The sequence below is a fragment of the Staurois parvus genome, unplaced genomic scaffold (genome assembly GCF_062004578.1).
Source record: "Staurois parvus isolate SC_StPar_1 unplaced genomic scaffold, SC_StPar_1.0 ptg000814l, whole genome shotgun sequence".
Lineage (NCBI taxonomy): Eukaryota > Metazoa > Chordata > Amphibia > Anura > Ranidae > Staurois > Staurois parvus.
The window spans coordinates 1,152,132-1,177,043 of record NW_028318610.1 but is presented as its reverse complement, the minus strand read 5'-3'; the positions used below and the strand labels follow the sequence as shown (position 1 = coordinate 1,177,043).

General features: G+C 40.2%; 1 protein-coding gene across 1 annotated transcript in view; it reads left to right on the top strand.

The window, feature by feature from the left end:
- The first annotated feature begins 810 nt into the window (after window positions 1-810).
- The window catches only part of DDC (dopa decarboxylase), a 217,630-nt gene continuing 193,528 nt past the window's right edge, over window positions 811-24,912 (top strand). The window contains exon 1 of the mRNA XM_089654936.1: window positions 811-877. The gene's annotated coding sequence lies outside the window, so the exon portion shown is untranslated. The remainder of the gene's footprint in view (window positions 878-24,912) is intronic.

Here is a 24,912-nt window from a genome sequence, read left to right as displayed (position 1 = left end):
GCGGTTTTAGAGCAGCGATAGTAAATCAGAACCACTTGCAGAATTGAGTGATAATGATTCGTGGAGGAAATTCCTCATCAGACACTGAAAACGATTTTGCGACTTTGCTCAGCAATGTGCGAATTTGCCTCTGTATTTCAAATTTCAGTGTTTTTGGTTTGATTATATTATTGAATTAGATTTATTATTATTATATTATTATTTATGATTTATTAAATTATAATTTATGATTTCGTGTTTCACATTTTATCATACCCGGAATGTTTACTAGACTCTTGTTCGGACAGATTTCAGTGAGTTATTCCCAAATATTACAGCCTACAATAAAAAAACTACATATTTCCATGCAAAATAATGGTACCGCTTTCAGCACAAAAAAATCGGAAAGAATCATACCGCCAGGGAGGTTAATGTTAACACAGCTTCATCTAATGTACTAAGGTAAGTATACCATTCAGTACGCTAAATTATGATTTGTATTGAATTGAAGCAGTTTTGTGCTGCTGGTAGCATAATGTCAGGCGCAAAATGTCGATCTTGACAGTCAAGAATTAAAATGATGTACGCTTTGACGAGACGAATATATATATATATATATATATATATATATATATTGTTCCAATGTTAGAATCAGTCAGATACCTAATTAGCATGTTTGGCCATAAAGGGTGAAATAACAGAAAACGAGGATATGTTTCCACAGTACAAGAGATGGCTTTTGTATTTGAGAGATGCTGCAGATGACGGCTGAATGACATGCAATGTCTCTGATTGGCCAGAGGGGAGTGGATATGCTGGCTATATAGTGTGAGCTGCTTAACCAGAGTATCACATCTAAGAGGGGAACAGCTGAAGAGCCAGGATATTTACATCAACTGTAAGTAACATTCTCTCTTACCTAGGAGCTTTGTGCCGGTCTAATCCCAAGAAGATAAATAACTGGATTACAGCAACTCTCTATGCTCCAAGCTTTTCTGTTCACATGTATATGATAAGCACTGCTGCTGCTCTATCTCATAAGACTAACTTTACTTTTCACTAAATTGTTTCTTTCTAGTTTTAATTATCTTTTTTATTATTATTATTATTATTAGTAGTAGTAGTAGTAGTATCATTCCATTTCAACATCTAAAAAACAACGTTTAAAAATATTACAAATACAATTAAATACATCACAATTCAATAAACTGATTCTTTCTAAATTTCATGGAATAGAAAAATATATATTAGTCAAACATGAAAAACAGCAAATCACAGGAAAATGTTGTGTTACTGAAATTTTGAATTTCTTTTTAAACTTAATAAGGCAGCTCTGAAACCACAGGGATGTGTAACAGTGGAACCTATCACATAAATGAAAATACTTTTTTCTTAACCCTTTGAGGACTGTAAGATTTTGGAACGCCAAAAGAATAAATTTTTTTGTTTTTAAAGTTCGTACACTTCAGTTGCTGTAACTAAGCCATTTCATGAAAGAATTGTCAAAAAGCTAGATCCATTTGTGGTTTGTTGATAAGAACTAATATGTTGACTCAAACCAAAAAAAAAAAAAAAAGTTTTAAGTTCTTAATCAGATGATACACGAAATTAAAAACATGGGACAAATACGTCCCTTGGTCCTCAAAGGGTTAAATGTATTAAATTTAGTGGCTTAGCATGTGTAGTCCGATATGTAACTAGACCAGCGATTTGTCGACTTCTGCTTGTTATGTTGGTTTTACAGGACCCTGCCTGTCATCCCATATGCCATTTTCCAAGTTTTTCAAATGATTGCCATGCACTAAAAAGATAGAGTCGGGGAATACTCTGATCCCATTTCACATGTGATCTTTCAAATTTTTCCTCCAGGCAAAATGAAATGTTTTTCCAACAAGTCATCTGACAGCCTTCAGTTATAATCTTTCAGTTATTTTTGAACAAATAAGGGACTGACGCTCTTTATTTTATAATATAGAAATACTTTTTAAAAATAATTACATTTTATATTGTTATTCTTGTTTATTTGTAGTTTGTGTTAGGATTTTAAAATGCTGAAATGATCGCAGCTCTTCTACACACATATTCTTTGAGCAACATATAACATACGCACATGATTCCAGAGGCTTCAGTCTTATCAGGATAAATAGTGTTCCATCAAGCTGGAAGATTTTCATGCCTGAAATGTTCTTTGTTTCAGAAACATACATTTTCTTTATTTGCTGCTTAACCCTTTGAGGACCAAGGGACGCATTTGTCCCATGTTTTTAATTGCCTCTATCATCTGATTAAGAATTTAAAACTCTTTTTTCTTGGTTTGAGTCAAAATATTAGTTCTGATCAAAAAACAACAAATGGATCTAGCTTTTTGCCAATTATTTCATGAAATGGCTTAGTTACAGCAACTGAAATGTACGAACCTTAAAAACAAAAAAATGGATTCTTTTGGCGTTCCAAAATCTTACAGTCCTCAAAGGGTTAACTGCAAGGATCTATACTCATTGAGCATAAAAAGTGCTTCTTATACAGGTGTTTTGTGTTTAGAGGCAGTAAAAAAGCCCCTTGAGAATCATTTAGACAGAAGAAATGCTTAACACTCATAAACATGCCAAAACGCAACATTAGGAGTGGAATTGTGCAATACAACCCATTATGAGACTTTTTTCCTGCCAAAGGTTCTGGCATTTTCTGCCCCTAGTGTGCATGGACCCTTAAGGTGATATGTCTATTGCAGAAACAGAATGTATCCAAGAATCTAAAAATGTACATCTTGGGGCTATATAATATGGTAGTGATATAGACCTAATGGACAATTTAGTTTTCTACTTCAGCAACCACCAAAACTGTTATTTTATGAAACCTATTATTGTAATTGGGCAAAATCGGTGTCAAAGCTAACCATTCAGCCACTATTAGCCAGAGTATTTGTTTTAAGCAGGGCAGGAAAAAGCCATACAATAGAGAAATAGGAAATACTACATCATTTTTTTCCCCCAGACAATCTGGGGTTGATTTACTAAAACTGGAGTGCAAAATCTGGAGCAGCTCGTCATAGAAACCAATCAGCTTCCAGGTTTTATTGTCAACACGTAGCCTCCCTGGTGGTATTCCTGAGTGTAGCTCGGGGTAAAGTTTCAGTACCAAAAGCGGTAACCCCGAGCTACACTCGGGCTTACCATGCGGCGCTGCTCCGGGATCTGTTCTTCTCTTACCTTGTCCTGTGCTCCCGCAATGTCCCTCCTGCAGTGTCCCCTGTAATGTCCTCCAGCCGATGCCGGCATCTGTCTTCTGGGTTCCATCGGGACATACGGGGGACGGAACGGCAGGAAATTTGAAAATGACATTCACTAAAATCACATAGTAAAACATTACTGTATCAAACCATTTCACATACATTTTGTCCCTACTGCTTTGTCCGGCGCCCTGCCTGCATTTTTACTGTTCTTTCTGCCTGGAAACTGAGAAACGTCCATGGTGTCCAAAAAGCGTCCCTTTAGGTCAAAAGTGGTTTTAGACCGGCTAGAGAACAGCGATAGTAAATCAGAACCACTTGCAGAATTGAGTGATAATGATTCGTGGGGGAAATTCGTCATCAGACACTGAAAACAATTTTGCGACTTTGCTCAGCGATGTGCGAACTTGGCGCTATATTTCAAATTTCAGTGTTTTTGCTTTGATTATATTATTCAATTCAATAGTAAATCAACCCTTATGCATCATGTACAATAAAGGTAACCAATCAAAAGAGAAATATGTTTCCGCCACTGCTGAACTTTTTCTGGAAATGCTGGTTGCATTTTTTTTGGCTTCAGCTTTGAGCCACTGGCCTGGAACACATATGCATACTTTACTTGTTGTTTTCCTGTTCTAGGTCAGTGACTCAAAGTATTAAAGCCCAGACTTTTCATAAAAAGATAAGCAGTGCAGTTTGTTAGGTAATGACCATATGAAATGGGAGTTTCCTACTAATTTATAGTTTTATGGAAGAAGTGAAATACAGAGCTAAAATGACCACACCAAGAACCAGGTAAGATCCATTCACAACAAAACCCATGTTAACTATTTATTGTAAATCAAACACAACAAACACTTTACTCCTGCGCTAGGAAAGGACTCAGTAGACCCAATAGGAATGTTCTGGAATTTTCTGGAATATGCACTGCTTGCTGCCCTCAACAGACCGGGGTGGTCCAAATACACTGGATACAAATGGAGAAACAGAAAAAGGGCGCACCGACCTAGTGCACTATCGTTTACAATAATTTATTGAAGAAACAAAATAGGTATCATACTCACAATGGACATAACACAGGCATGTCAAACTGAACAAGATGTATGATCCAAACAACATCCATATGATGGAACCCTGGATGACCAACTGTCTAACGCGTTTCGAGGACACAACCTCTTCCTCAGAGGTTGGCTCTGAGGAAGAGGTTGTGTCCTCGAAGCACGTTAGCCAGTTGCTCATCCAGGGTTCCATCGTATGGACTCAGATGTTGTTTGGATCATACATCTTGTTCAATAATGCACTAGGTCGGTGCGCCCTTTTCCTAACTATTTATTGTGTTTTATTATGGGCCATACAGAAAAATTCATTGTGCCACAAACAGCTTCGACACGTTTATTACTTGACAATCTGATGGAATGCTTTTCTGTAGAGTATCAGTATTCTTTCTATCATCCAGAGGGCTTAAAATGTGACACCTTTGGAGAATAATATTTGATAACATTCTGAAGTTTGTACCAAAAATATATTATTACAGTAAAAAGAAGCATACATTTATTTTCCATGCTGCCACTAACCACTTCGCATCTATCTTCATTTAGTGTCATGGCTGCCCAACACACCGACTGCATACAATATAAAGCTTAAAGCTGACATTTAATGAAATATTTGTTTTAAATCAGCACCAGGGACTGTACTTGCAATGAATAAAAAGTGTCCCTGTACTGTTGGCTGCTGTGTTCGGTGAAACCTTCAATCCTCTGTTCCTCCCAGATACCCCAGCACCTGTGATCTTCCAGTGCTGCAGGGGTTAATACGAGCCACTAGACCTGTCAGAAGACACTTGTCATAAGTGTCACCTGTGCCACCTTTTTGCTCCATTCATAAAAGCTGTACTATCCATTCCCACAATGAAAAAACACTCTATGAATGGTTGAGACCTTTCATTCATCTGCCCATGTTCATTCATAAAGCACTTTTCATTGTGGGAATCATTAGTACAATGTCTATGAATGGAATAGAATGACAGAAAGGGCAACAGGTCCAATGGCTCATTTTAACCCTTGCAGCACTGGAATATCACAGCTGTGGGGATATCCAGGGGGAAAAAGAATGAAGATTTCAATAAACACAGCAAAGAATGAAGATTTCAATAAAAATAAAGCCATCAATACAATTATATAATAAAATATGAAAAGATCATCTGGTCAAAAACTACAAGAGCGGGATATATGATTTGACATACAAAAAATAATGGCAAAATACCAAGAAAATATTCATTACATTTATGTTCATGTTGATAGCACAATGCAGAGCAACTGATATATATATGGAGGGAGGAACTCTTGGATGCTGATGTTTTGTCATAAGTGTCACCTATGCCACCTTTATTCTCCCTCTGCTCCATTCATAAAAGTTGTACTATCCCTTCCCACAATGAAAAACACTCTATGAATGGTTGAGACCTTTCATTCATCCGCCCATGTTCATTCATAAAGCACTTTTCATTGTGGGAATCATTAGTACAATGTCTATGAATGGAATAGGATGACAGAAAGGGCAACAGGTCCAATGGCTCATTTTAACCCTTGCAGCACTGGAATATCACAGCTGTGTGGATATCCAGGGGGAAAAAGAATGAAGATTTCAATAAACACAGCAAAGAATGAAGATTTCAATAAACACAGCAACCACCAGCAAAAGGGACACAAGGGACACATTCATTGTATATACTGCCCCCGGAGCTGATTTAAAAAGAATAACCAAAGATTTAAAATGTTGTCCAAAAAAAAAAAAAAGTCCAAAAAGTTACAGTCTTTGCATTTCAGAGGCTCTCAAATGCCCCCTACAACAATGCTAAAAATATCTAAATGATATACTGTAGGTATAGGAGTAGGTAAAATGTAAATGTAAATATGTAAATAAAGCCATCAATACAATTATATAATAAAATATGAAAAGATCACCTGGTCAAAAACTACAAAAGCGTGATATATGATTTGACATACAAAAAATAATGGCAAAATACCAAGAAAATATTCATTACATTTATGTTCATTTTGATAGCACAATGCAGAGTAACGGATATATATGGAGGGAGGAACTCTTGGATGCTGATGTTTGATTTAATAAACTATTTTGAATGATCTGTACCATTGGAAGAGTCTTTTGCTTTTATAATCTGTTGACAACTGAGGAACAGGGGCAGACTGACAACTCATGGGGCCCCTGGGCAATAGGGGATCATGGGGCCCCTGTGTCTTTGCCTAAACTCAAAAAAGCCTATGAAAAATGTACCAGGGGCATCTCATGGGGCCCCCTACTGTCCCCGGGCCCTAGGGCAGTGCCCGAGTTTCCAAATGGCCAGTCCGCCCCTGCTGAGGAATATCTATTGGCACATTAAAGGAAGTGCATCTTTGGCTGTTGGCTGTTTGTAGCTCCATTACTCCAAGTATTCTGTTGAGGGATTGTACTATACACAAGTGCAGACTGACTTATTGGGATCTCTTTTCTCGTAAGCCTTTCATCCTGATTTGGTGGTGGCAGTGGTAGATAGCACTGGCAGGAGTCTTACTATACACAAAAGGATTCAGGATTTATTTGTTTGGAATATTTGAATTTTTGCATACCCATTTTTGTGGAAGTTTATAATAAAAAACCCCGAAAGAGACTTTTACTTTACTCATTCGCTGCAATGTTTGTGAATAACATTAATGTTCATAATTGGAAATTAAGTCCTTTTAAAAATTGTTGACTGGAAGCTGTGTGAATCTTGCTTGAAAACATTCATGAAAAGACCTCCTAGGGTTTTACCATTATTTCTCCCACCATCTTAAAGAATGAGAAACCTAAGTAGGCCTGCCATCCTGGAAGTTTCTCAGAAACATTGTAACCAGTGTGGTTAACTGGGATTTTCTACAATCATCTTCCAGGATAACAGACCTAGTTAGGTTTGCCGTCCTGGAAGATTCCCAGAAACATTGCTACCAGTGTAACTGGGATTTGTATATGTATGTCAGTGCATCTTTTCATCTTTTGTGTTTATGACCAGTCAGTCTTTCCATATTTTATTTATCAGCCTACCTACCATTATCTTTATTTTTGGTAGGTTTTATTTACATTGTTATTTACATTTTCCTAGCCTACCTAGTGATTTTTACTTTTAAACCTATCCTCCATTATGTGATTAATTTACTAATGTATTGTTTATATTACTAACCCCAATAAAGAACAATTTGAAAGCCCTCAAAATGCATTTGCTTGTAACCCTGGTTTTGATGCAATAAGTACCTTTAGAATCTAAAATCATTGGTACAGTGTTCCTACATTCCCAGATTTCCTCAAATTTGCCCTTTTTTGAGGCCCTTGCATGTTTGAGAACCACCAAAACTAAATGAGTAATTGCTCTCCACAATACAGATTGCATTCCACGCTATGCAACCAAATATCCAACTCTCTCACCCCACACATTTCATGCTCTCACACAAAGAACAGTGTAATGTGTTACAGGGTTACAATGAAGATGGAGGAAAATCACATGAAATGGAAATAATTTAAATGCATCCTGTTATATTATGACCAGACAAGTTTAAAGGCATCAAAAGAACATGCTGGCATGCAAGGACAAATCACAGCATATAGTTACCCTGTATCCCCGAAAAGAAGACAGTCTCTTATATAAATTTTTGCTCCCAAAGATGCGCTAGGTCTTATTTTCAGGGGATATCTTATTTTTCCATGAAGAAGAATACGGTACACATTTATTGTTAAATGAAAATAAAGGAAATTTATTACCTGTATACGGTACGGTAGTTGTCAACACAAACCAGACAAACTGTGAATCCTACAGTATCAAGAATTGACTCATTTATTCAATGACAATCATGTCATCATCTTCTGGAGCATCATCATAGCAATCCAATCCCTGAATTTCCTGGTGAATTTCTTGTGAGTCCATTTCTTTCAGAATCAGTGGACCAAATCTCTCATGTTTAGCAATGGCACTGTCCTTATCCACTTCCAGTCCGGACACTTTTACCCCTTCCTGTCCAGGGCAATTTTTAGCTTTCAGCGCTATCACACTTTGAATGACAATTGCGCGGTCATGCAATACTGTACCCATATGAATTTTTTACCATTTTTTTGAGACAGATAAAGCTTTATTTTGATGGTATTTATTCACTGCTGGGATTTTTATTTTTTTTACTATGTAAATGAAAAGTTCAAAAATTTTGAAAAAAGTGTTTTTTTAAATAAAATTTTGCAAATAAATAATATTTCATCATAAATCTTAGCCAAAATTTATTCCGTTATTTTTTTAGTAAAAAAAAAAAAATCCAAATTAGTTTATAACCAAAAATTATAATTTTTAAACATTTTTTTTACATTTTATTTTATTTTTTTTATATTATTATTTTTTATTTTTTTTTTGTACATACTGTCACCCTAGCAGTACACTGTCACCATGGTGACACTGTACTACTTGTGGGGGGTGATGAAGATTTTTTTTTTTTTACACTGATTGCTTTTACACCCATATAGGATGTAAAAGCAATCATTTCTCTTTCTCTCTGTCTGCATTCCTGCAGTCATTGAGAATTACTGAGTGAGCTGTGAGTGGTCACAGCTTGTCACATGGTACAAGGCTGTTGTGAATAGCCCTGTACCATGTGACCTCTGTGATCATTCACAGATTTCACACATAGTAAGCAATGATGTCACAAGTGACATCTTGCTTACTACTTTGCATGTGATCACTGATTCGCCAATCAGTGATCACATGATCGGGACCTCGTACAGAGGACCCGTCCGACGATCGGTGTTTCACTGTGTCTGGAGGACACAGCGGGCACCGGATCGCGGTGGTGCGCGCTCCCAGGGAGCGTGCACAGCTAGAAAAGGCGGGTGCCGTTTATGGACGGCAACCCGACCCTGGACTGCCACCGCCCTGCCGTTTTGTAAACAGCAGGCGGACGGCAAGAGGTTAAATGAGTACTTCTTGTCAAGGTAGCCTTCTCGCAGTGCATTTGCAATGCAACTGTCAGTGATTTTCTCCCATGAATTCTTCACCCAAGTCACAACTTCTTGCAGTTTAGGTTTCACAAAGTTTCCATGCTGATTTCTCTCCATTCTATTTTCAATGTAGTCAATAATTTCCATGCGCAAATTGTCCTTGAATGGCTTGTTTATTGCAATATCAAGAGTCTGGAGATAGGCCGTCATTCCTGCGGGAATCATTATTTGATCTATTTTTCTTTCGTGAAGAAATGTCTTCATGTCTTTAGCGCGGTGAGTGCTGGCTGCATCCCAGACTAGCAGACCTCTTTGGCTCCCTCGCATAAGCGACAGCTTATAAGCGATAAGCGGCAGCATTAAATCGACCCACTTCCTTATAACTGCTTGTGTGGCCCAGGCTTTTTCAGTTTCAAGAATAAAAACGCCCAAAACACGTTCAGTCTTTTCCTTCTTGCCCTTAGAAATGATTAAAGGTTTTAGTGCCATCCAGACGAATTGCCAAAATACAGGAAACGTGCACTTTCGTAAGCAGTTGAGGGAATGTACACTAAGGAGGCACCCCGCTGTTCAATTGTTGTTTGAGATGATTGGCCCATAAACACTGCAGTTTCATCCATAGCAATCATGTTGGAAAGATTGTATTTAGAGAAGTCAGCATCATCAATAAAGGACTTGAATGCCAGTGCTCGCTTAATAACTTGAGTATCTTCCAGCCTAAACAATGTTGTGTATCTTCTTAAAGACAGTTCACTTCGCTAAAGGAAATTATCCAGCCAGTGTTGTGATGCTTTGAAGTCTTCGGGGGCTATGTCAAACTGTGGTGCCATTGCAAGGGCAAATTCTTGAATATGATCCCTATTCACAACCAAAGCCTTTGCTCTCCTGTCAACAACCCATTCACAGATCAGGTCTTCCAGCTCGGAAAATAATGGTTGATCCACATTTCCCTTGTCCACTTGTTCAATGAGGTTACCATACTCTGCTCGCCATTTTCGCACCAATCGAATACTCAACATCTTCTCTTTGCAGAAAGCAGTAAGATTTTGGCCCCAAGAGTCTTCCACAATTCCTTTCTTGTACTCCACGGAGTAGCTTTTTCTTTTTGTGCTCATTTCTATGGGTAAAAAAAAAAGGGACTGGGGTATCAGGGTGGGGGGAGGGGGATCACTTAAAATGACACAGGGGGGGATCAGAGGGGGGAATCAAAATGGCACAGGAGAATCAGAGGGGGGATTACCGTTTTAGTAACCCCTTTTGATCCTCCTGTGTCATTTTGATTGTCCCTTCTGATCCTCCTGTGTCATTTTGATTGTCCCCTCTGATCCTCCTGTGTCATTTTGATTGCCCCCTCTGATCCTCCTGTGTCATTTTAAGTGATCCCCCTCCCCCCACCCCTGTGCCACTGAACACCTTCACCAGACATCCCCCCCACCCCTTTATCAGACATTTCGCCCCTGGGGCCTGCCTGGGGACTGTCACTGGGCTGGCTGGGGCCTGGACCTGGGCTGGAGCAGGGTCTGCCACTGACTGAGAACTTTCAGTCATCATGAGGGCGGTGTCACCAGAGACAGACCAGCACTCACCACCTTCGCCGCGTCCCATCCACTCTGATCTTCCTGTTCTTCTACACGCATCTCTCTCCCGCTCACTCCGACCTCCGCTCCGCCTCCACGTAGCAGTGACATCACTGGTTGCTAGACGCCAGTCAGGGCAGCCCTAGCAACCAGTTTACGGTAAATTAATTTTCATTTCGAGACAGAGCCTAGGGGGGCCTTATTTTCGGGGGGATGCCTTATATTTCACCCAGAAGGAAAGCTGGAAGTAGGTCTTATTTTCGGAGGATGTCTTATTTTCGGGGAAACACAGTAGTTACAATTACCTCTTAAAGGAGAAGTACAGCCAAAGCTCTTTTGGCTGTACTTCTATGAAACCCAGGAGTGCAATTTGTTCTACTGGGGAAAGATCCTGACTTCAAAGTTGGGATCCACTCCAGAGTCTTGAATGGCACCCAGCTCAGCCTCTCAGCCTGAGCCAGCCGCTCCCTCCCTTTGCGCAGCCCAGCTCTCCAGTGAACGCTGTGGGGGAAGCAGAGCAGACAGCGGTGACTGACAGTCACCGCTCTCTACTTAGAGTGGCTGTGAGAACTCAGCAATCGGCGGTCATGTGGTCGCTGAGTTCTCACACTTAGAGCCGGCGGGGGGACAGATGCAGCATCAGACCAATGCTGCATCCACCTAGGTAAGTATAATGGGGGAAAAAAAAGAAGTCAATTCTTCTCTTTTTATTCAGGTCAGGCATTGATGTAGCAACAACTGACATTATTATTATTATTATTATTATAATACAGTATTTATATAGTGCCAAAGGGTTTGCTCAGCGCTGTACACTAGCGAGGGGGACAGAACATGAGACAAGACAGTAACAGTACACTACACGAGGGGTTCGAGGGCCCTGCTCTTTCAAGCTTACAATCTAGGAGATTAATGTACTTTATCTGCAGCTCCCTAAGCACACATGTGCCTAATACTGCACAAATGAAAGTATGTCTTCTGCAAAATATTCATTGCATGTTTATTGTTTTTTTTCAGCGGTACTACATTATATGTCATAGATACAGTATTATACGTGAGCGTGTGCATGTGCGTGTGCGTGTGTGTGTGTGTGTGTGTGTGTGTGTGTGTGTTTGCAAAAGCGTGAGTCAAAGGAATACTATGCTGTCATCTCACGTTACATAACAAGCTGGCATAATTTATGACATACTTACTACAAATTAAGAAGATTGGATGCAGAATTCACATGCTTTTAGTTATCATATTAGCTGTTACCTTTAAAATGTGCAACAAATAAAGGAATTATTTTTAAAATAATTTTAAAGTAGAACTAAAGTCAAAACTTGTTTTTTAGTTTTGGATAGAGTAGAGAGGGATTAGAACACTTGTCAGTTTTTTTTTTACTGGCTTTGTCCCCATTAAGGAGATTCACCCCATTTGTCCTGTAGACCATTATGATTAAAAGTGAACATAAAAGAAAATGTAAAATTTTGGGTTGTCCCCAGAAAAGTAATAGAGGGGAAATCTTCCAATGGGGACACTAGTTCTGGTGACCTGGGAGTCCCCATAGAAATTCCCTTAATTTGCAGGGATTTCCTCTCACTTCCTATCTGGCTATGGGACAGAAAGTAACGGGAAACCTCCTCAATAGAACACAGATGTCGAAAAACAATCTGATGGGTTTATAACCCTCCCTTACTCGTTTTCCTATAGTTCTACTTTAAATACAGCACTATATGATCCTACAAAGTGAAATATTACTGGGTCTAATAGATGTAAGCCATAGACCTATAGATGACATTCAAGATTGTGCCAAAACTGTTATATTGTATTTTCAGTATTTTTCTCTCTATACCAAGAGCTAATAATAATAATAATAGATTTGCTTTCTCTTCGCCCTTCAGTAATTTTAGTAGGTCTGTGTACTGAGACTCAGTTTTTTTTACTATGAGGCCACTTGCGCACTGCGACTTGAAAAGTCTCAGTACAGAATTTCTTTTTTTTTTACTGATCTAAAATGCAGCCCATTGTTTATAATGTGTCTGTACACACAGGTGCATAAACAAGTGCTGCAAATTCTTAAAAAAAAAAATAGAAAAATCTGCTTTCCCGGTCAGTATTTTGCACCAGTGATGGTCATCTAAAACCATTTATTATTAAATAGTTGCTTGGCTCCTTTTTAAATCATAACAGAAATCACCCAAATGGCCACGATCAAAAGTTTACATACCCTGGAATGTTTGGCCTTGGTACAGACACACAAGGTGACACACACGGGTTAAAATGCCAATTAGAGGTTAATGTCCCACATCTGTGGCTTTTTAAATTGCAATTAGTGCCAGTGTATAAATAGCCAATGAGTTTGTTAGCTCTTACGTGGATGCACTGACTAGGCTAGATATGGAGCCATGGGGATCAGTAAAGAACTGTAAAACGTCCTGCATAACAAGGTAACGGAACTTTATAAAGATGGACAAAGACATAAAAAGATGTCCAAAGCCTTGAATATGCCAGTCATCGCTTCCACTAAGAAGTAGAAAATTCAGGGACCTCTTGATACCAAGCCAAGTACAGGCATCAGGGACCTCTTGATACCAAGCCAAGTACAGGCATCAGGGACCTCTTGATACCAAGCCAAGTACAGGCATCAGGGACCTCTTGATACCAAGCCAAGTACAGGCATCAGGGACCTCTTGATACCAAGCCAAGTACAGGCATCAGGGACCTCTTGATACCAAGCCAAGTACAGGCATCAGGGACCTCTTGATACCAAGCCAAGATGATGCATCTATCTACGCAAGTATGATTAAAAAAAGACTATTCCCGTACTTCTCTTTTACTACTGGGGGGCTTGTAACATACTCCAGCATGTTCTAATAATTAACTGAGCAGTATGCGCAAATATATGCAACCCAACCCATAATGCCTCGGCACCATCAGGCACTACAGGATCAAGTTCCTTTTTCATGCTATTAGATTACATTTTAAGGGGTAACTATAGGCTTTTTTGTTTAATTTTGGATGGAGAGGAATTAGTACACCTTTAAGGTTTTTATTGCTGTTTGTGCCTCTATTGGCGAGATATACCCTCTCTATTTGTCATGTTCACTATTATCATCGAAAGTGAAAGTAAAAGAAAATCCAAAATTTTGGGTTGTCTCCAGAATAGTAATAGGGGGAAAGACCTATTAGGAACACTAGTTCCGGTAACACTGGTGACAAACAGGGATTCTCTTATTTTGGCTAACTTTCTATTTTGGCTAGGGAACAAAGTGAAAGAAAATCTCCCCAAGGGGACATGAATGGCAAAAAACAATGGGTTATAACCCTCCCTTACTCTATCCCAAAACATAATGCCTTTAGTTCTACTTTAACCACTTGAGCTCCAGAGGATTTACCCCCCTTAATGACCACGCCTCTTTTTGCTACTCGGCGCTGCACTAATTCAACTGATAATTGCGCGGTCATGCAATGCTGCACCCAAACAAAATGTACGTCCTTTTTTTCACACAAATAGAGCTTTCTTTCGGTGGTATTTGATCATCTGTGCGCTTTTTATTTTTCACGCTATAAACAAAAAAAGGCCCAAAATTTTGAAGAAAAACAATATTTTTTACTTTCAGCTATAAAAAATATTTAGTAAACTCAAAGTTGGTTATAAATTTAGGCCAAAATGTATTCTGCTACATGTTTTTGGTAAAAAAAATCCCAATAAGTGTATATTGATTGCTTTGTGTGGAAGTTATAGCGTCTACAAACTATGGTATAAATACTGCAATTTACGCCATTTTTTTGCTATACAGCGCTGCGCTAGTTTAACGGACAATTGCGCAGTCATGCAATACGGTACATAAATGAAATTTACATCCTTTTTTTCCCCACAAATTGAGCTTTCTTTCGGTGGTATTTGATCGCCTGTGCGGTTTTTATTTTTTGCGCTATAAAAAAAAAGGCTGCCAATTTTGAGGAAAAAACAATATTTTGGACTTTTTGCTATAAAACATGTCCAGTAAAAAAAATGCAAAAATCAAATTTAGTCATAAATTTCGGCCAAAATGCATTCTGCGACATGTCTTTGCTAAAAAAAAACCCAATACGTGTAAATTAATTGGTTTACGTGAAAGTTATAGCATTTACAAATGGAGGGAAAGATACTGGGATTTTTAGGTTTTTTTTTATACTAATAATGGCGGCGATCAGTGACTTATGGCGGCGATCAGGGACTTATGGCGGCGATCAGGGACTTATGGCGGGACTGCGGCGGACATTCTGACATTGGGGGGTACTGACTTGGGGTCACTGACATCCCCAAAAACTCTAATACAGTGATCAGTGCAAAAAGAAAAACACTGACACTGTACTAATGGCACTGGGGAGGAAGGGGTTAACTTTATTTTGCAGGGAAGGGTTATCTGTGTGAGGGGAGTGTTTTACTAGGGGGCGGGGGTGTGTGCTGCAGGGGACACCGCTGATTGAGAGAGAGAAACTCTTCTGTCTCGATCAGCTCATCCTCGAGCTGACAGGGAAGTGACAGACAGCACAGCTACTGCAGCTGTGCTCTATGTCACTGTTTACCGCCGATCGCCGGGAAACAGCCGCTAAGGACCGGCTGTGACCCAGCGACTGACATCCGCGGCAGTGATCGGTGGGACAGATAGGGCGGCGGCGCGCCTCGCGTGCGTCCCCTATTTGTTTACAAAACACACGTTTTAAAACGTGGTTTTGCCTGCCAGTGCCGCCCTGCCACCGTATTTCTACAGTGGCAGGGCGGCAAGTGGTTAATAAAAACATTTTTACACGAAAAAACAATTGCATTCATTTTTTCTCACAGGAGCCTGCAAAGCATTGCATCTGCAATCAGCCTAGTGCAGGTTCAGTGTCAGGCTCCTGCTCACACTTCACAGTTTTCTTATACCTCCATATGGGCTTTCAGTTAGAAAGGTGGAGGGAATGTGAATGGACTAGGAGTTGTGCTGATCAGGTGGATCCCAGAAGAGGAGGATCGGGGCTGCTCTATACAAAACCATTGCACAGAGTAGGTAAGTATAGAGAATGGTATTAGAATAAAGCCGGCAACACATGGATTCAAATTTGGCTGGTTCACCAGGAACTGGCTGAATTTCGATCCATGAATGGGCACCCTGGTTGTACAGAAGTCAAACTATCGATCGACTTCTGTACAAAGACCACACAGTAACACAGCGGAAATGATCCCCTCATCCACCTTGCATGCGGGGGAATTGGCACTTTTGTTTGTTCAACTTGCTGATTGAACAAAAAAAAAAAAAATGTATAATGTATATTCTGCCTTCGGCCAGCCATAGATGAGTTGAAAACCAAATGTTCTGTCGATCAAAAATGGCACCTAAGATTGTGCCAGCATTTATTTCATTTTTCTAAACAAAATCAAGCATGTTGGATCGACTACTTTTGATTGTGACAATCACGTCTCTCAGCTGGCACACTAATGATGTGAAAAACAAAATGATTGGTTTTCGACTCATCTATGGTTTGCTTTAGTTTGTCTGTTGAGCACACAAGCGCACATCCTTTTATGATATCTATGCACATGTCTTTTGGTGATTTATGGGTCTGGTGATCAATAATAAATCATTTCACATCATAAACATTGTAAAAAAAAAAAAAGACTTGTGGCAGATACAGCTTTTTTCCTGTAATGTACAACTGCTACAATAGCTAGCCACCTACATTGCATATCGGTTCAACAGGAATTCACTGCTACAAGGTGATAATCAACAACTGTTTTGGATTACGTGATGAACTACTGAAACTGGCAACTCTGTAGCTAACTTCAAATGTTGTAAAGAGTAAATTAATTAGTGTCTGAGCTACAAATAGCAAACCTGTGCCTGCTACCAGTCACTGCGACTTGAAGCCTAATCCCATTTTTTCAGGATTGAGTGGGGAAGAGTTAAAACTTCCGTCTGTTTTTAATATCTGTCTGTTACCTCTTAAGAAAGATTTTTTCAGGTACTTGTCTGTTAATTCACCGGATATATATATATATATATATAGTGGGGGTAGCTCAGGTGGGGGATCTCCTTCCCTGGGAAAAAGGTAGACTGCACAGCAGGCTTTCTTAAAAATCTGACTGGTTGTCAGTTTTTATTTAAAAGGTTTGCAAGATATCAAAATAAACAAAACATCAAAATAAACCCTCGCTATCCAGGCACTAACTAAACATAGAACTTTTTCCTCTCTCACTGGTGAAGGGCTTCTCCGTATCGCCAACCAAAACAAAATCATAAGCAAACCTTTTTTTCTCGTTTGTATAACAATCATTTTCATGCACAGCTCTCTCAGAATGACTCCCAGGCCACGAGCCACTCCTTGCTCCAGCCCTGTCTTATTTATACCACCTGTGGTGGTCATCAGTGGAGCACAAAATCCGGTCCGGAACCACCCCTGCCATTGTGGCCCCAAAAATCCGGAGTGGACTCCACATAAACGTCAAAGTATGAGCGTATGCGAGGTCACACATAGGGGTTTATTTACTAAAGCTGGAGAGTCCAAAATCAGACTCCCTTCTGCATAGAAACCAATCAGCTTCTAACCTCAGCTTGTTCAATGAAGCTTTGGCAATGAAACCTGGAAGCTGATTGGTTTCTATGCAGAAGGGAGTCTGATTTTGGACTCTCCAGCTTTAGTAAATAAACCCCATAGCGTCCATCTATCACCTCGCCGTTCATACTGTCACAATATATATATATATATATATATTTGTGATATATTTAAATAAAACATATAAAATATGTATATATATAAATCCATTGAATTAACAGACAAGTACCTTTCTGTCATCTCCTGTCCTTACAAAACCCAAAATGAAATAAGGGCAGTGGCGTCCCTAGGCAGGTGCAGGGGGTGCATGCCGCACCGGGTGACACCTACCGCATGGAGTGACACTGGACCCGCTCCACAAAAATGGTAAGTTGTAAAGCAAACACCATTACCCTTATTCTGGGGCGTCCCTAGGGTTGGTGTCACCCGGTGCGATAACACTTGGTGACACCCCCTCTGACGATCCCTACAGGATGGATCGGATCTGCGGATTGAGCATAATGGATCGGAGTCCGATCCATTATGCGCAGATCCGATCCATTCTGCGGGGATCTTCAGAGGTGGTGTCACCAAGTGTTATCGCACCGGGTGACACCAACCCTAGGGACGCCCCGGAATAAGGGTAATGGTGTTCACCAGGGATGAGCTGAATTCGATGTGAACTTGGTTCGATCTCAGTTTGGCAGAACCTGCGGGATACCGCCACATGATTGCATCCTCTCCAGCCTAAATCAGCTTAGACCAGGGCATTTCATGTACACAGGTGAGTGGGATGTGTAAGGTGAGGGAGATGTTCGTAACACCACTAAGCTAATAGAGCCACATGGACATATTAGATAATGACATTGACCAAATTGCCATATTAGATCAATGATGTCAATGATGTACATTCCTGCCTCCTTGTTTACATGAAACTGTGGGGTCACAGCTGAAATGGGCCAGCAGGAATGTGATAATGTGACAGGTCCCATGGCATCTGATAAACTGAGTTTAGACTGAACTCAGCTTATCTCTGGTGTCACCATGTCAGGAAGGCCCAGACAGCAGTAAAAGCATTGTCTTTAAATTCTAGTTCTTCCCCACTTTGTTATTTTGTCTGAGATTTCCCATTTAAGTCATGACAAGAAAAGAGAAAAAAAATACTCAATGGCAATGCAGACAAAAAATAAAATACTGACAGAGGCTCTAGCCCTTCTTTGCTTATTTACAAAGTTTAAGCTGAAGTTGGACTGTAATTGCTTGTGTGACAGCATGTTTTAGGATATTTGGATCTACTTTAGTGGACCCAGGTTGCTTTCTGGTTGTACACTTTCCATATGAAGGAATGCCTTGCATACAATTTGAATTCTGCGTTCCCACATGGTTTTTTTCGATTTGTTCTGAAAGTGGTCAGATGGGCAAACATTTGGACAGCACAGTGGCTGAATGGTTAGCTCCTCTGCCTGGCAGTACTAGAGTTGTTGGTTTGAATCCCAACGACGTTTGCATGTTACATAGTTAGTCTGGCTGAAAAAAGACAAAAGTTCAACCATATATATATAAAAAAAAAAAAATTTATAATCCTATACCCACAGTTGATCCAGAGCAAAAAAAAAAAAACTCGATCCAATTTGCTCCCGCAGGGAAAACAATTCCTTTGGGATCAACTTTACCTATAAATGTTATATCCAGTTATATTCTGTGTATCCAAGAAACAATCCAGGCCTTTTTTGAAGCAATCCACTGAGCTGGCCAGAACCAACTCTTGAGGGAGTCTATTCCACATTTCCACAGCTCTTACTGTAAAGAAAGCTTTCCATGTTTGGAGATTTAATTTCTTTTAAATTAAATCTCTTTTCCTCCGGATGTAAAGAGTGCCCCCTTGTCCTCTGTGATGACCTCAGGGTGAATGAATCTATCATTATATGAACCACTGATGTATTTATACATGTTCATCATATCCCCCTTATGTATTATACATGTTGATCATATCCCCCCTTAATCTCCTCTTCTCAAGAGAGAATAAATTCAGTTCCTCTAATCTTTCCTCATAGCTGAGCTCCTCCATGCCTCGTATCAGTTTGGTTGCCCTTCTCTGTACTTTCTCCAGTTCCCCAATGTTCTTTTTGTGAATTGGTGCCCAAAACTGAACTGCATATTCCAGATGAGGTTTTACTAATGATTGTACAGGGGTAATATGATATCTCTCTCTCTGGAGTCTATACCTCTTTTAATACAAGAGAGGATTTTGCTCGCTTTAGAAACCGCAGCTTGGCATTGCATGCCATTATTAAACTTGTGATCTACCAGAACCCCCAGATCTTTCTCCACCATTGATTCCCCCAGTTGTGCTCCCCCTAGTATGTATGATGCATGCATATTCTTAGCCCCCAAGTGCATAACCTTACATTTATCAACATTAAATCTCATTTGCCACATAGTTGCCCAATTAATCAGTGCATTGAGGTCGGCTTGTAAATTGGAGACATCCTGTAAGGACATTATTCCACTGCACAGCTTGGTGTCATCTGCAAAGACTGGAATGGGATTTTGTAATCTCAGACCCTATATTGTTTATAAATATATTAAAACGTAAGGGTCCCAACACTGAACCTTGGGGTACACCACTGACATCCCTAAACCATTCAGAATATGAATCATTAACCACTACTCTCTGAATACAATCTTTTAGCTAGTTTTCTATCCATTTATATACAGATTTTTCCAAGCCTGTAGACTTTACCTTACACATCAGCCGTGTGTGGGGAACTGTATCAAACGCTTTGCAAAATCCAAGTATACCACGTCCACCGCCACCCCTCTGTCCAAGGTTTTACTCACCCCTTCATAAAAAGAAATCAGATTTGTTTGACAACTTCTGTCTTTCATGAATCCATGCTGTCTGTTGCTTAAAATATGTTTTTTCAGCAAGAATTCATCTATGTGGTCTTTTATTAAACTCTCCAGTTTGAGGAGTGCGCATGCACACATGTCCAGGCTGTAGCTCCACGCACCCCCGGCACTGTACAAACCCGTACATGGCCACCGAGCTTCCTCGATCCCGGGACTCACCCCGGTCCTAGACCAGATCCCCGGAGCCGTGGCGACTCCCAGCACCCGATCCCTGCGGTGAGCAGGGGATCCAAAATGGCGCCCGGCTCAGCTTCCACAGCTCCTGTCACCTCCTCTGCCTCTGTACATCCAGCACCTCTCCTTTAGAGGGCAAAAACGGGGTGAATGATCCTCCTCAGCCCCCTCAGTCTCCTTCCAGCTCTGTACTACCTGAGTCCCAGGCTTCGGCCTGCTCACTAGGTGTTTTGGGTGGAATGGGGGGGGGGGGGAGGATCTACAATTAAGTGTTTTTTTTTTTTGTCACTATTTTTTCCCCACCACTTTTTTTTTCCTCCTTCCCCCCCCCCCCCCCTTTTTTTTTTCTTTTCTCCCCTTGCTATCTGTGAGGTTGCAACATGTCCGTCTGCTGACTGCAGTATGGGACTGCAGCCCCATAGGGCTCGGTTACTCTATTTTTGCACTATATTAATAATGGGTGTTTGTTTTTGTTGGTGCTGGGGAGTGTCTATGGGCCCTCCTTGATTTGGAAGACTCTCCCCTGAGTTGTTTCTCTGGGTAGATCCATTCCTTTACAGGGCTTTAGTCCTGATATTGTTGGTATATTGTTTGAATTGACTGTATTATTATGTGTAATACCATTTGTTACTCGACACAAGGATTTTTGTATCCCGAGTGTCTCTTTTTACTTCTTTTTTTCTTGACTCTTTTGGGGTTTTTCCTTTTTTCTTGAGGGTGGCCCATATTCCTTGTTTTTTCTGGACAATTCAGGTGCTCAGGGAGCTATTGGCTCCCTTCATATATAGTACATCAGTTGTTGACTATGTCTTCTCAGCGGTCTAACAGCGGGGTTCTCCGACTACTTTCTCAAAATGTTCAGGGATTCAATTCTCCCTCCAAACGTATTAAGGCCTTTAATTCATACCGCTCTTTTGGGGTGGATATAGTAGCCCTACAGGAGACCCATTTTCCCCCTTCATTTACCCCACGATATGTTCCTAAAAAGACTATCCCCTTTGTTATTTTGCTAATGCCACGGAAAAGAAATGAGGAGTTGCCCTTTGCTTATCCCGCCGTTTGTCGTTTACTGAATCTAAAGTAATCCGGGATCGGGAGGGACGCTATCTTCTGGTGAAAGGCCACTTGAGCGGAAACCTACTTACGTTTTCAATTTATTATGCTCCAAATACTAATCAGGTGGAATTTCTTTATTCTTTATTGAACTCCTTGGCCTCGGAGTTTGAGGGCGATGTTATTTTGGCTGGTTTTTCTAATTTAACCTTAGATCAGGTGTTGGATCGTTCCCGAGCCGCAATTCTGCAAGTGGTTCTGATTTACTATCGCTGTTCTCTAGCCGGTCTAAAACCGCTTTTGACATAAAGGGACGCTTTTTGGACGCCATGGACGTTTCTCAGTTTCCAGGCAGAAATAACAGTAAAAATGCAGGCAGGGCGCCGGACAAAGCACTCGGGACAAAATGTATGTGAAATGGTTTGATACAGGAATGTTATACTATGTGATTTAAGTGAATTCAGTGAATTTAACTTTTTCACATTTTTAATTTCCTGCCGTTCTGTCCCCCGTACGTCCCGACGTCGCAGGAAACGGAACCCAGAAGACAGATGCCGGCATCCGCCGGAGGACATTGCTGGGGACACTGCAGGGGGGACATCGCGGGAGCGAAGGACAAGGTAAGAGAAGAACAGATCCCAGAGCAACGCTGCAGGGTAAGCCCGAGTGTAGCTCGGGGGGGGGTTACCGCTTGTGGTGCTGAAACTTTACCCCGAGCTACACTCGGGAATACCGCCAGGGAGGTTAAAGGGAATTTTCCCTTACAATCACGTGAAGCTCTGCCTTTTTTTTCTTGCACATAATTTGGTATTCGTTGCAAAGTGAATTTTCACCACATTTACTGAGCTTTGGGGAAAATCCCTTGCAAAGTAAAAATCCCCCCTCAAAGTGAACAGCTTATCTGCCTTTAGTAATTCCACCCCAGTATATCCATTTTATGCAGTTTGTAAACTCAGTTGGCTATGAAAAAAAAAATAGTTAAGTAACAATCTTCAAAATTTAGTAAATTAAAAATGCATTGCTTTGAAATGGTTAATTCAAAGATTTTAGACTGGTGAAATTGACCAACCAAAAATATAAACAAACCAAGGTTAGTACAATTTGCATTGCAATTGGCTACAGAAAATAAGCTTAACCTCCCTGGCGGTATTCCCGAGTGTAGCTCGGGGTAAAGTTTCAGTACCAAGAGCGGTAACCCCGAGCTACACTCGGGCTTACCATGCGGCGTTGCTCAGGGAGTCCCTGCAGCACTTACCTTGTCCTTCGCTCCCACGATGTGTCCCCTGCAGCGTCCCCGGCCATCTCCTCCGGCCGATGCCGGCATCCGGCTTCTGTGTTCCGGTCCCTGTGACGTCGGGACAGCGGCAAATTTGAAATTTATAAAAAATGTAATTTTTTTTAAAATGACTATTACATAGTAAAACATTGCTGTTTCAATGCATTTCACATACATTTTGTCCCGAGTGCTTTGTCCTGTGCCCTGACTGTTCTTTCTGCCTGGAAACTTAGAAAAGTCCATGGCGTCCAAAAAGCGTCCCTTTACTTCAAAAGCGGTTTTAGACCGGCTAGAGAACAGCGATAGTAAATCAGAACCACTTGCAGAATTGAGTGATAATGATTCGTGGGGGAAATTCCTCATCAGACACTGAAAACGATTTTGCGACTTTGCTCAGCGATGTGTGAATTTGCCTCTGTATTTCAAATTTCAGTGTTTTTGGTTTGATTATATTATTGAATTAAATTTATTATTATTATATTATTATTTTTTATGATTATTTATTAAATTATAATTTATGATTTCGTGTTTAAAATTTTATCATACCCAGGATGTTTACTAGACTCTTGTTCGGACAGATTTCAGCGAGTTATTCCTAAAAATTATAGCCTACAATAAAAAACTACATATTGCCATGCAAAAAAATGGTACTGCTTTCAGCACCAAAAAATCGGAAATAATCAGACCGCCGAGGAGGTTAATAGATCAACCTACTGAAAAAAATAGGGCAGCCATCAACCCAGCCGCTACAACACACTGTACAGTATATACATATGCTGCCCCTCTTTCTCAGCACGTCATAGCTGGCCATGGCTGAATTGATTCATCTCAGTGTTCTATCACTCTTTCCAATTAGGTCTATTCGCTTAAAATAAAATAAGATGGTAAATATTAGCACAGCTTTTTCTAGAACCTCTTCAGTCTTCTTTGTGTAGAACTGTGTAATTGTTAGTATTGCATGATAACTGCTGAATCCATAATGTATAAACAGACATTGTAGGTATATAATGCACAATGTTGACATATTGATGAAAGGTAAATATAATGCTACTAAGTGAAAAGCCACCACCTGTGCTATATAAAGGAGCTAGATGCAATAATACTCAAAATGGTTGGCAAATGACCGACGGCAGAAACAGAACAGTTTATCATTTTTAGGAATACATTTTGAACCACGATAGTACTTATGCAGTGTTTGCACTTGCAATGAAGTGTAATGCAGGCCATAGATGGGGAGAAAACCGGCCGATTTTTCTTTAAAAAAACGAAAAATCGGTCGTTCAAGCGGCGACGTTACCAGGAATGGTAAAAAAAAATCGGCCGATTTTCATCCCGTCTGCAGCTGGCAAAAAGTGTCCCTGCAGAGAGCTCCGCTATTTCTTTGACAGTTCTTTGACATTTATAGCGGTTGCAACAATGTATCTATTTGTATCCATTTCGGATGCAGATGTTTTTATTCGTCCTCTTCTTCTTCTTCATCTTCTTCATCTTCTTAATCCTCTTCTTCTTCTTCATCCTCTTCTTCTTCATCCTCTTCATCCTCTTCATCCTCTTCTTCTTCATCTTCCTCTTCTTCTTCATCCTCTTCTTCTTCTTCATCCTCTTCTTCTTCTTCATCCTCTTCTTCTTCATCCTCTTCTTCTTCTTCTTTCTTCTTTTTGTCTTCCTCTTGCAGGTCACTGCTCATGCGCAGATTTTTTTTATCGGTAAAAAGATCGGCAGATTTGCCCATAATAGCTGCGAAAATCGGCCGATCGCCAAAATTGCCCGATCTTTTTCCAACTTTACCGATAAAAAAAATCTGCAAAAATACCGAACGGCCAAACAATTAACCCACTAATGATCCGAAAATCGGCCGATTTTATTTTCGGCCAAAAAAATCGGCCGATTTTTCGACCCATCTATGGCCTGCATTAGTCCACTAAAATGGATATTTCAGTTCTTGGTAGACATTGGAAAGTTAAATCACCTAACAGCTTGTTGTATTTCTTGGGACCTCTGGTGTTGAATTGTCAGCACATGAGTTTCTACCAACCAAAAGTGAGCCTATTTCTGAAGTATCATTTTTGTGTAGAATGAACCTTTAAATATCCTAAATGTTTGACATAGGTAAAACATAGAGAACTTTGTCTGAAGCTGGCAAATAACTGTTCAGCCTGTGGCGT